The 9,174-nt window shown below is 34.7% G+C and overlaps 1 long non-coding RNA gene across 2 annotated transcripts; it reads right to left on the reverse strand.

The window, feature by feature from the left end:
- Positions 1–3,829: 3,829 nt before the first annotated feature.
- On the reverse strand, positions 3,830–8,616 carry LOC145792604 (uncharacterized). Of its 2 annotated transcripts, none has more exons than XR_014332093.1 (4): positions 8,358–8,616; positions 6,435–8,180; positions 4,406–5,893; positions 3,830–4,239 (listed from the first exon to the last, which is right to left on the reverse strand). It is a non-coding gene; the product is annotated as an uncharacterized LOC145792604 (long non-coding RNA). The 2 variants fall into 2 exon arrangements; XR_014332094.1 differs by having other exon boundaries at positions 4,406–5,651; positions 8,358–8,615.
- Positions 8,617–9,174: the final 558 nt, after the last annotated feature.

The following is a 9,174-nucleotide window of genomic DNA, read 5'->3' on the forward strand; positions in this document are numbered from 1 at the left end:
GGCTAAATTCTTGGCTGATCATCCATGTCAAACAGAAAGCCAAGAGATAATGGAACTTGGCACAATTGATGTTGAACCATGGAAAATGTGGTTCGATGAATCAAAAGCCAATAGTCTAGTCAGAATTGGTGTTGTAATTAAGTCACCACAGGGGGTAGAAACCACACATGGTTTTGAAATTGACGAAGCAACTTGTTCCAGCAACCAGGCTGATTATGAAGCTTTGGTAATGGGACTTGAGCTACTTATTGGATTACAGACTCGTGCAGTTGATATATTTTGAGATTCCCAATTGGTAATCAACCAAGTAAAAGGAATTTTTAAATGTCAAAGTGTAAGCATGTTACCATATTATATTGCTACATTACATTTCTTTTCTCAGTTTCAAATAGCAAATGTGACTTGTATTCCAAGATTCATGAATCACAAAGCCAATGATGTAGCTTAGAGGGCTTTGACTTTCAGAAAAAGGGTTGACACTCAAATGGACATAAACCAAACAACATATCAGAAGCTAATACCACCTTTAGCTAAAAGGGGTATCATGGTAAAAGTTAACCAAAATGATTTGGAAGAACATGATTGGAGACAACCAATCATGCAGTATTTAATTGGTCCTTTTTCAAAGGCCAATAGAAGGCTTAAATTGCAATCAATGCAATTCATAGTGCATGGGAATGGCCTGCACAAAAGAGGAGCATATAGGTTGCTATTGGAATGTCTAGAACCAAAAGAGGCGTTGATTACCATGGTAGAGGTGTATGCAGGCATTTGTGGTGCCCATCAACCTGGTGTGAAGATGAGGTGATTGCTTTGAAGGCATTTCTATTATTGCACTACAACAAAAAGCATTTTTGGCAACGTTTTTTAGCAACCAAACAAAATTTTAGTCGCCAAAGATACATAATTGGTGACAGAATATTTATGGTCTCTAAAAGCTAAACTTTTGGTGACGAATTTAATTTTTTAGTCGCTGTTGAGTTTGGCGCCAAGTGAAAATTCTGCACGGATCACTAAAAAAATTTCGGCGACCAAATTTATTTTTGGCAACATAAATTTTAGTCGTCAGTTGTATTTATTTGGCGATAAACATTATTTGGTCGTTAAAAATCTGAATAATATTTATGGTAACCAAATTAATTTGGTCACTAATAAATTATTTGTCTTTGCCCTAATTTTTTATTACCAAAAATAATTGACTAATTATTTTGGGCGAATAAAGAAGCAATTGACCATCAATTCTCTATTTCATTTTCTGAGTCCACCAGAAACGCACAACACAAGTATGCTCTTCTTCTTCCCTCTTTTCCTCTTCCTCTCTCACACCGCCGAATGCAAAAGGCACAGCAGCGCTGGGGGATGACAGTAGTGCTAGATGGCAGTAGGTCGCGACCCTTTGTTTGGGTCGCTTCCCTCTTTTCTTCTCTGTCTCTGATATTCTGAATGTATTCCCTCTCTCTCTCTTCCTCTTGCTCTCTCGCACCACCGAATGCAAACGACACAGCAACGCTGGGTGGCAGCAGATCACGACCCTCTGTTTGGGTCACTGCCCTCTTTTCTTTCTCTCTCTCTCTCTCTAGATTATTGGTCTGAATGTGACTTTCATTCAATCGAAGGTGGATTTGAGATATCTTAATACTAATGTTTCAAATTACTCTCTCTTTCGTATACATACATATATTTCTGTATTGTATGTGTATATGTTAATTGAATGGTGAGTTTGTTTGATACTGTTTGTGGTATTGTTCGATTAGTTTTGTTGCACTATAAATTGATTTCATTGAATAATCAAGCTTTTGATCTTTTATTTTTCTTTGTATTTTAGAGTTTTCGAAATTAAAATCAGTGGATTTGAGATTTCATAATACTAAAGTTTTAAATACGTACATATATATATATATATATATATATGTTAATTGAATGGTGAGTTTGTCTTTTGTGTTAGTGATTGATTGTTGCACTATGAATTGATTTATAATATTGAATAAATTGAATTTTTTATCTTCGTTTTCTTGTGTATTTTAGAGTGTTCGAAAATGATTTCGTTGTGGCTACATCATCTCCAATTGAGACTTTTTATTGTTGAAGGGTTTTTGAATGAGCATGTGAAGAGGTTTAGAGTTAGAAAAAGGTAAAAGCGAAAAAAATGGGTAGTGGCATTTGTAAACACCCAATTTTTTATTGTCCTCAAGACTTTGACGTCATCGCTCGTGCACTCGATGATTGTGTGTTTGTGTTCGTTTTGAGTGCCTGAAGTCCTCGACGGAATGCCCTGTCTTTGAGCGTTTAATCCTTGTTCTTTCTATGCCTTATTTTGGACCAAAACTTGGTGTCTGGACCTCTTGGTGACATGTCAGCCACCACCCAAGGCTGTCGGCCATGGGATGTTTTTGTCAGCCATGGTTGTGGCTAGTCGGCCACCAGTGCCTTTTTTCAGATATTTATTGACAGTTGTGCCAGCTATTGCACACTGAGCTGCATCTCCATACACGTGTATGGTGACATGTTTCTAAGGTCAAGGGGTGTTTTTCTATAAATAGGGGGGATCCTCCCCCACTTTTTAGGGTTAGAAAAATAAGAGCAAATCTCTCTCTCTCTCTCTCTCTCTCTCTCTCTCTCTCTCTTGATAGTTTGCACACCTTTGTTCACAAATCTTTAGCTTTTGCATACCAACCCTTAACCAAAAACTCTCACCTTTGGGCTGAGATTACTTGGAGTCTTGTTTGGGCTCTAGAAGGTGGTGTGAGCTTGGATTATTGGTTATTTTGTGCTTTGCTTCAAAGGTATAACACTTGCCTTGTTTTTACTTGCTTTGTATACTTGTTTTTTCCATCCTTTTTAATTGTTTTAAGGTTTGTTTTGAGATGTAAAAACCTCTATTTTTGTGACCTAAATATGGTGGTTTGAGCTCTCTTTTAGTTAGGGGTGGTGCACCCTTCTTGCTTCTTAGTTTGTTCAGCTTTTTGTGCTATTTTTCATCACTTTTAAATCAAGTTTTTTGGGCCTTTTAACCACTGAATTTCAGAGGTTTTTCAGTGGTAAAAATCAATTTTTGAAGTCCAAATTTGGAAGGGTTAGCCTCCCCTCCTTGTGTCTTGTTTGCATGCCTAGTTAGCTTCATGTGTTAGCATGTTTTTCTAGCTTAACTTAGCTTTAGTCCAACATGTTTTCGCCTCTGTTTTGACCTGTTTTAGTTCTATTTTTGGCTGTTTAGGTCATTTGAGCCTTGTATGGCATAGTTGTAGAGTAATTTCCTTCACTAGCTTGATGTTTTAATGCTTTAATCATTATTGTTTTGAGTTAATAGCATGTTTTAGTGTTGTTTTGCACTTAATTTCGGCACTTTAATCTCTACAACCTCCCTCAATTATTCACTCTTTTGTTTGCTTTGAAAGTGGTTTTAAACCTCTTGTTTGCCTAAGTGTGAAATGAAGGTGTTGCACCTAAGGGTTTAATCCCTTAGGCAGTTCATTACCAAAAGTGTAATGCCTCTTTCATGCCTAAAGCACCTTGTGATTTGAGTCATCTTTTCATTCACTGCAGGAAAAATATCTTTTACCGACGTTTAAAAAACGTCGCTAAAGCTATCAAAAACGTCGGCAAAATATATACCGGCGTTTTAAAATTACGTCGAGGACGCGGCCATCGCTATAACTTAGCGACGTTTTATAAATGTCATACAAGATCTTTTGTGGCGTTTTTATTAAAACGTCGCTAAAAAAAAAATTTTTTCAAAATAAAAAAAATATCTGAACCCGATCAGAAATTTTTCCAAATATGAATTCCTTCCTCAAACACAAAACTATATATTAGCAAAATAAGGATTCAATTGTCAAAAATAATTAGCACATAAACTAAAAATAAGCCAAACAAGTTTAATTCTTTTCGAGATGGCTACAATTTTACATTTGACAAACAATAGAAGAAAATTTGTAACATTTCCTACTTGTTTATATTTAACCACAAACCATACCCACAAAAAAATGTTGATACATATCCCAAAAAAAATATTAATACATACATACCAACATGACATTAAAATACAGGACTTTCAAATAAAAACCAATCAAACGAATCAACTTAGCCCATATAACTTGAAATATGGCAAAAAAAAACAAATATCGAAGATAATGAATCAAGACCAGAACATCAGCACCACTAACAAAATTTAAAGAGCTTCTTGAATAAGCTTCTCTGTCAGAGATTTTGGAAGTTCCATAACAAATCAGTTGTCCCTACCTGCAAGAGAAAAGCAATAGATGCCCATGTTGTGAGAAATCAACCCATCAAATGATGCAAATAACCAACTAACAAACAAATTTGATGAGAGGAATTCTCAATCATTTACATAATTACTCAGATACAAATCGGATGAAAGGAATAACAAATTTGATGACAAGCTTACCATGGTGTCAACAAAGGGCAATGTCAAAGGATGTTCAAGCATGAAACCTCCAGCAACATTGAGCATAATTCCTTCCCAAACCCTGAACATAACTCGCCACATAGAGTAGGCATATTATATAAAAACAATTACAAATAAAATCCATATTCTTTGTCTATTTTTACCAGGCTATCAATGACCTCATTTGGTATGTCATGGAAATAAACCTGCGCCAAACACCAATAACAACTAATTTTGCAAAGTCAAAGTAACTTAAAAGGTAGAAATATTATGTTTCCAAATTCTTGAAAGTAATGCATAACAAGAAAATTTACTGTTACATTGACTGGGTACATGTGTGGGGTGTTGGTATGTATGTACAAGAGTGAGCTACAACCAATATAACCTTGAGTTCTTTATAGTTAGAGAAAAATGTAACATGTAAGCAGTTTCTTTTTATAATTTTATTCATTCTTCTTCATTTATTATTATTATTATCTTCAATTGTTGTTGAGCCATTTATTTGTTCTGCAAGTGTTTCACAATCTCTAACTGTCAAATATGTATGCCACAGCCAAAGGTATTCATATAAGACAGTTTTTATGGGGCAACCTGGTATAAATGTTGTATTGAGAGACTTTTTAATCAAAGACTTTTCATCAATAATCTAGAAGAAAAGAGATTTTATAAACCAGCAAACAGTGAATTGTATATAAAGTGAATTCTTCTTGAAATCTAGCAAATGGCTCCCTTGTGGGTTGGGGGGTCTTGTCTTTACCATATTTTTAAGTGATGGTGATGGTGATGGTGATGGTGATGGTGCTGGTTTGACAGCAAATGGTGGAGATTTACCCCCAAAAAAAACAAGTATGAACAACAAATAGGCTCAACAACCATCCCTAGTTGCAGACACGATAACAACAGTAATGAATATATTTGACTCTTTAGCTGTAACACCAGCATATTCAAGTTTCTGTTATAAAAATTTCTGATCTTATCTTGGAAGGAACATATTAAAGAAACACTTGAGTTAAACACCTTCAAAAAAAAAAACATTTAGACGAGTTTTATGTTAAACATTTAGACTTAATAACCAAGAGTTTTTTTCTTGAGGACAGCAAACACATGCAGCTATGCAAAACATACCTGTTAGACCAATTTCTCTTTCAAGGTCTAGTGGAGTCAACATGTCATAGCCAATAATTGATGAGCTGAAGCCTGCGGCATACTCATCGATCAAGGTGAAATATCTTTGTGCAAAGGACTCCTACAGAAATGTTCATCTGTTAACTGTCTAATGATTTGTAATCAAACAGAAAAAGTGTGTTGCCTATAGAGATAAAGAAGGAAACAAACTGAGAAATCAATATCAATATTTCACATACTACCAGAGTTAGAAGTAGAAAATGAGTATTTAAATCCTGCTCACTCTATATGCTGGGTCTTCCCAGCTGCCATCAGAGGGTTCATAGGGTGTGTATTGAATGAATAAGTTGATCAAGTGCTTACCTGTTATGAAATGACTAAATAACATTAATGTGCTATAGTGATCAACACTAATAGGTCAAGCTCAGTACGGTAACAGGCATAAAGGCTTTGTTTGGTATCGTTTTCAAGATTTTCATTTTTAGTTCAACACCCCTCAGTGTCGTATCATTTTCATTTTTGCAAAAATAGTTTTTAAAAGATTCAGAAAACAACTTTAAAGTGTTCTAATAAAAAGAGTTTTCAGAAAACTTTCCCAGAAATAGTTTTCCAAACAAGATTTCTTGGTAGTTTTCAAAAACATAAACAATACAAAATGCACCCCTTAATGTCCCTCACAGAGACCATTAAGCAAATGAAGAAAAAAAAAGAACAGTGCTCATAATTATAGAAACAAAAGAGGGAAAACATAAACTAACACTCAGCAAGCATAAAAGAGCTTAGACTAAAAGTTTATGATTCAACAAATCCCATTTTGAAAATTAGTAATCTCGGATCATTTCCAAATAAAAAAACTTCTAGATTCATGAGGATGATCCTCAAAGGTACAGGAGTTGTGGCCTACCAAAGTCTAGGGAAGCTGAAGCAACTTCAACTGGCTAAGCCGATCATATTTTCTGCAATAACGTGGAAGCCATCAAACCAGGTAACTGTTAGTGAGAGACCAACAGATACACAAAACACTACAGCAGAGGTAGCAGCACAAAACCAAAGACAGCAGAGGTGTTACCAACATATACACAGATACACAGATCTAACAGCATAAAAACAGATACAGCAGATATAACAACTCAGCTACAGAAGAGACCAACAGATACTTAGCTGAAGGAAGTGATACCCAGTTTAGATCCCACCAAGTAACAAAACAACTCAGGTCACCTAATAGCAATAACTAAAAAGAATTGGCTAAATCAACCCCAAACAACATTAACATCAAGACTAGAACGGAATCCCACCCATGATTTCCCAACCAATTTTTTTTACTTTTTATTCAGAGTATCAGAGGATGCCATATTGGGCTTCCATAACTCATATTTGGTTCAACTTCTCAACATAAAACTTGAGTTTTCCATCATTTTCATGGTTTATGGTTCCACTTTCTAGAAACCAGCATTCAAGAAAATATATAATAGAGAACTTTATAATTGAGAACTTTATTATTTCATCATGACATTTCTAATGAAAATCACAAGCAAAGTGTGCATCCTCTGCCATTTCAATATTAAAATGTAAGATTTACAAACAAAAGTAGAGGATCATTTCTGAACAGTATGACAAACAAGTCACTTAACAAATAAGAAACTATGGATCAAAATCTTTAGTCTATAGCTGCCTAGTTGCTTCATATTCATGCTCGATAACAGTCCAACCTGATAATGACTATTCTTAGTACCAAAATAACCATTTAGACAAGTTTGTTTGACATCAAACTGAAAATGTAGGTGAATCTTCAAATGTCCAGAACATTTATTTCCAAAAATGGAGCATTTGATATTTCTCATAGGAAACAATATCAAGAGGATATCAAGAAAGATAAGGGGAGCTAATATTATAGACAACAAAAAGATTGTGAGATAGATGATTACATAGTTCACTACAACTATTTTTCACATTATTATCATTAAGGGTGCACAAGATCCCATGGTAGACACAGATAACACCCCTTTCAGATTGGCAGAAAATACTACACTAATAAAAGTTTATTTTACAGTAAAAGTTTCATCATCATTTTTATTTTCCAGTGTTTGGCTAAAAAATAAAAGATAAAATAAAAATAACAAAATTTTTCCATTCACACATTTTATCGAACATTTGACATGCAAGGAAAATGGTACAATAAGAATCACAATATCAACAAGCAATTCCAACAACAAAAAAATCCATAAAAAAAATTTATGTCAGTAGGATATGAATCATAGCATCAGGAATACTAACCTCAACTACAAATCAGTCATCATCAATATGCATAGAAGAGCACCAATGAACTAGTCACCAGCACCAATTTTAGAAACTGTTTTGACATTTTTTTTGTAAGAAAAATGTGATAGTGACAAAGATAATGAGATTCAATCAAAAACAGAGAGAAAGAGAGTTCCAAATCTCATAGAGCAATGAATAGAATACGTGAAATTCGATCAGAGAGATTGAAAAAGCAGATTTGATATTACCATAATAGTAGATCAGAGAGACAGAGAGAGCAGATATGATCGGATAGAGAGCAGATCTGAGAATAAGATCTACATCTCTACGTCGTTGAGCTTGCTTCTACTCACTGTTGCTAACAATCCAGATCCAACGCTGCTTGCTTATACTATACATGATCAGAGACATTAACACGGCACTCAAAACCCTAGATAAATCGATTCGAAAAGAGAAAATACAAAATAGAAGAAAAGAAACTAGAAATCAACTATAAATCGTTAGTTTAAGCCATGAAAGTCTACAGATCTTGTGTGAATGTAGCAAATCCATATCAAAAAACTCTAACCTTGAGCCCTAGATCGACTTAGATAAGAGGGATTCAAACGATATTACAGACAAATGCTCAAATCAAGTGTAGAATAAGAATTTCCAGATCATACAACCAAAGAATCGATGGAGATCGAAGATCCAAGGCCTTGATTTCTCTCTCTGCCTCTATCTCTATCCCTCTATCTCTCTCGCTCTCTCTCAAAAGTCATGCTCTGTTCTCTAAAGTCACGCCTCTCTTTTTTTATCAGAGGAGCCTCTTCAATCACAAATAAATGTATTTCACAATTTTTTAATAACCGTGTACAAAACGAGTTGGGTAATTAAATTTGCTCAAAAAAGAAAATTATAAGAGATTTCACAACGTTTTTCAAAAAACGTCAGATAAAAAAACATGGTAATATCTTATTTTTCTTGTAGTGATTAGAGGACACTCACCAATGGACTTAATCAATTAAAGAATGGCTTTGGTAATTAAAATGAGTAAACAAAATTGACAAGTAAAAGTGTGCAAGATAAGTATTCTTTATATTGCATTGCATGTGTTCAAACCGGACGTTAGTTTGAACACAAGGAAAATGGAACATTTCATACTCAAAAGTGATGAAATGTGCCATTTCCTTGGTCTGCATTGCCCTTGATCATGCAGGGTAATGGTCCTTTGGTCTCTTTTTTACATTCATTGAACTTGCACAATTGGTTTCACAAACCATCAGGCAATGAAATTGCTTGATCGATGGTTTGTAAACCCAAATTTTGTCCCTTATTTGGTCTCCCCATGAAAAAGAGAGGCAACGTGTGCAAATAATCTGTGATAATACACTGTTTTGCTCTGT

Source organism: Camellia sinensis, chromosome 6 (assembly GCF_055761805.1).
Source record: "Camellia sinensis isolate YWXY chromosome 6, ASM5576180v1, whole genome shotgun sequence".
Classification (NCBI taxonomy): domain Eukaryota; kingdom Viridiplantae; phylum Streptophyta; class Magnoliopsida; order Ericales; family Theaceae; genus Camellia; species Camellia sinensis.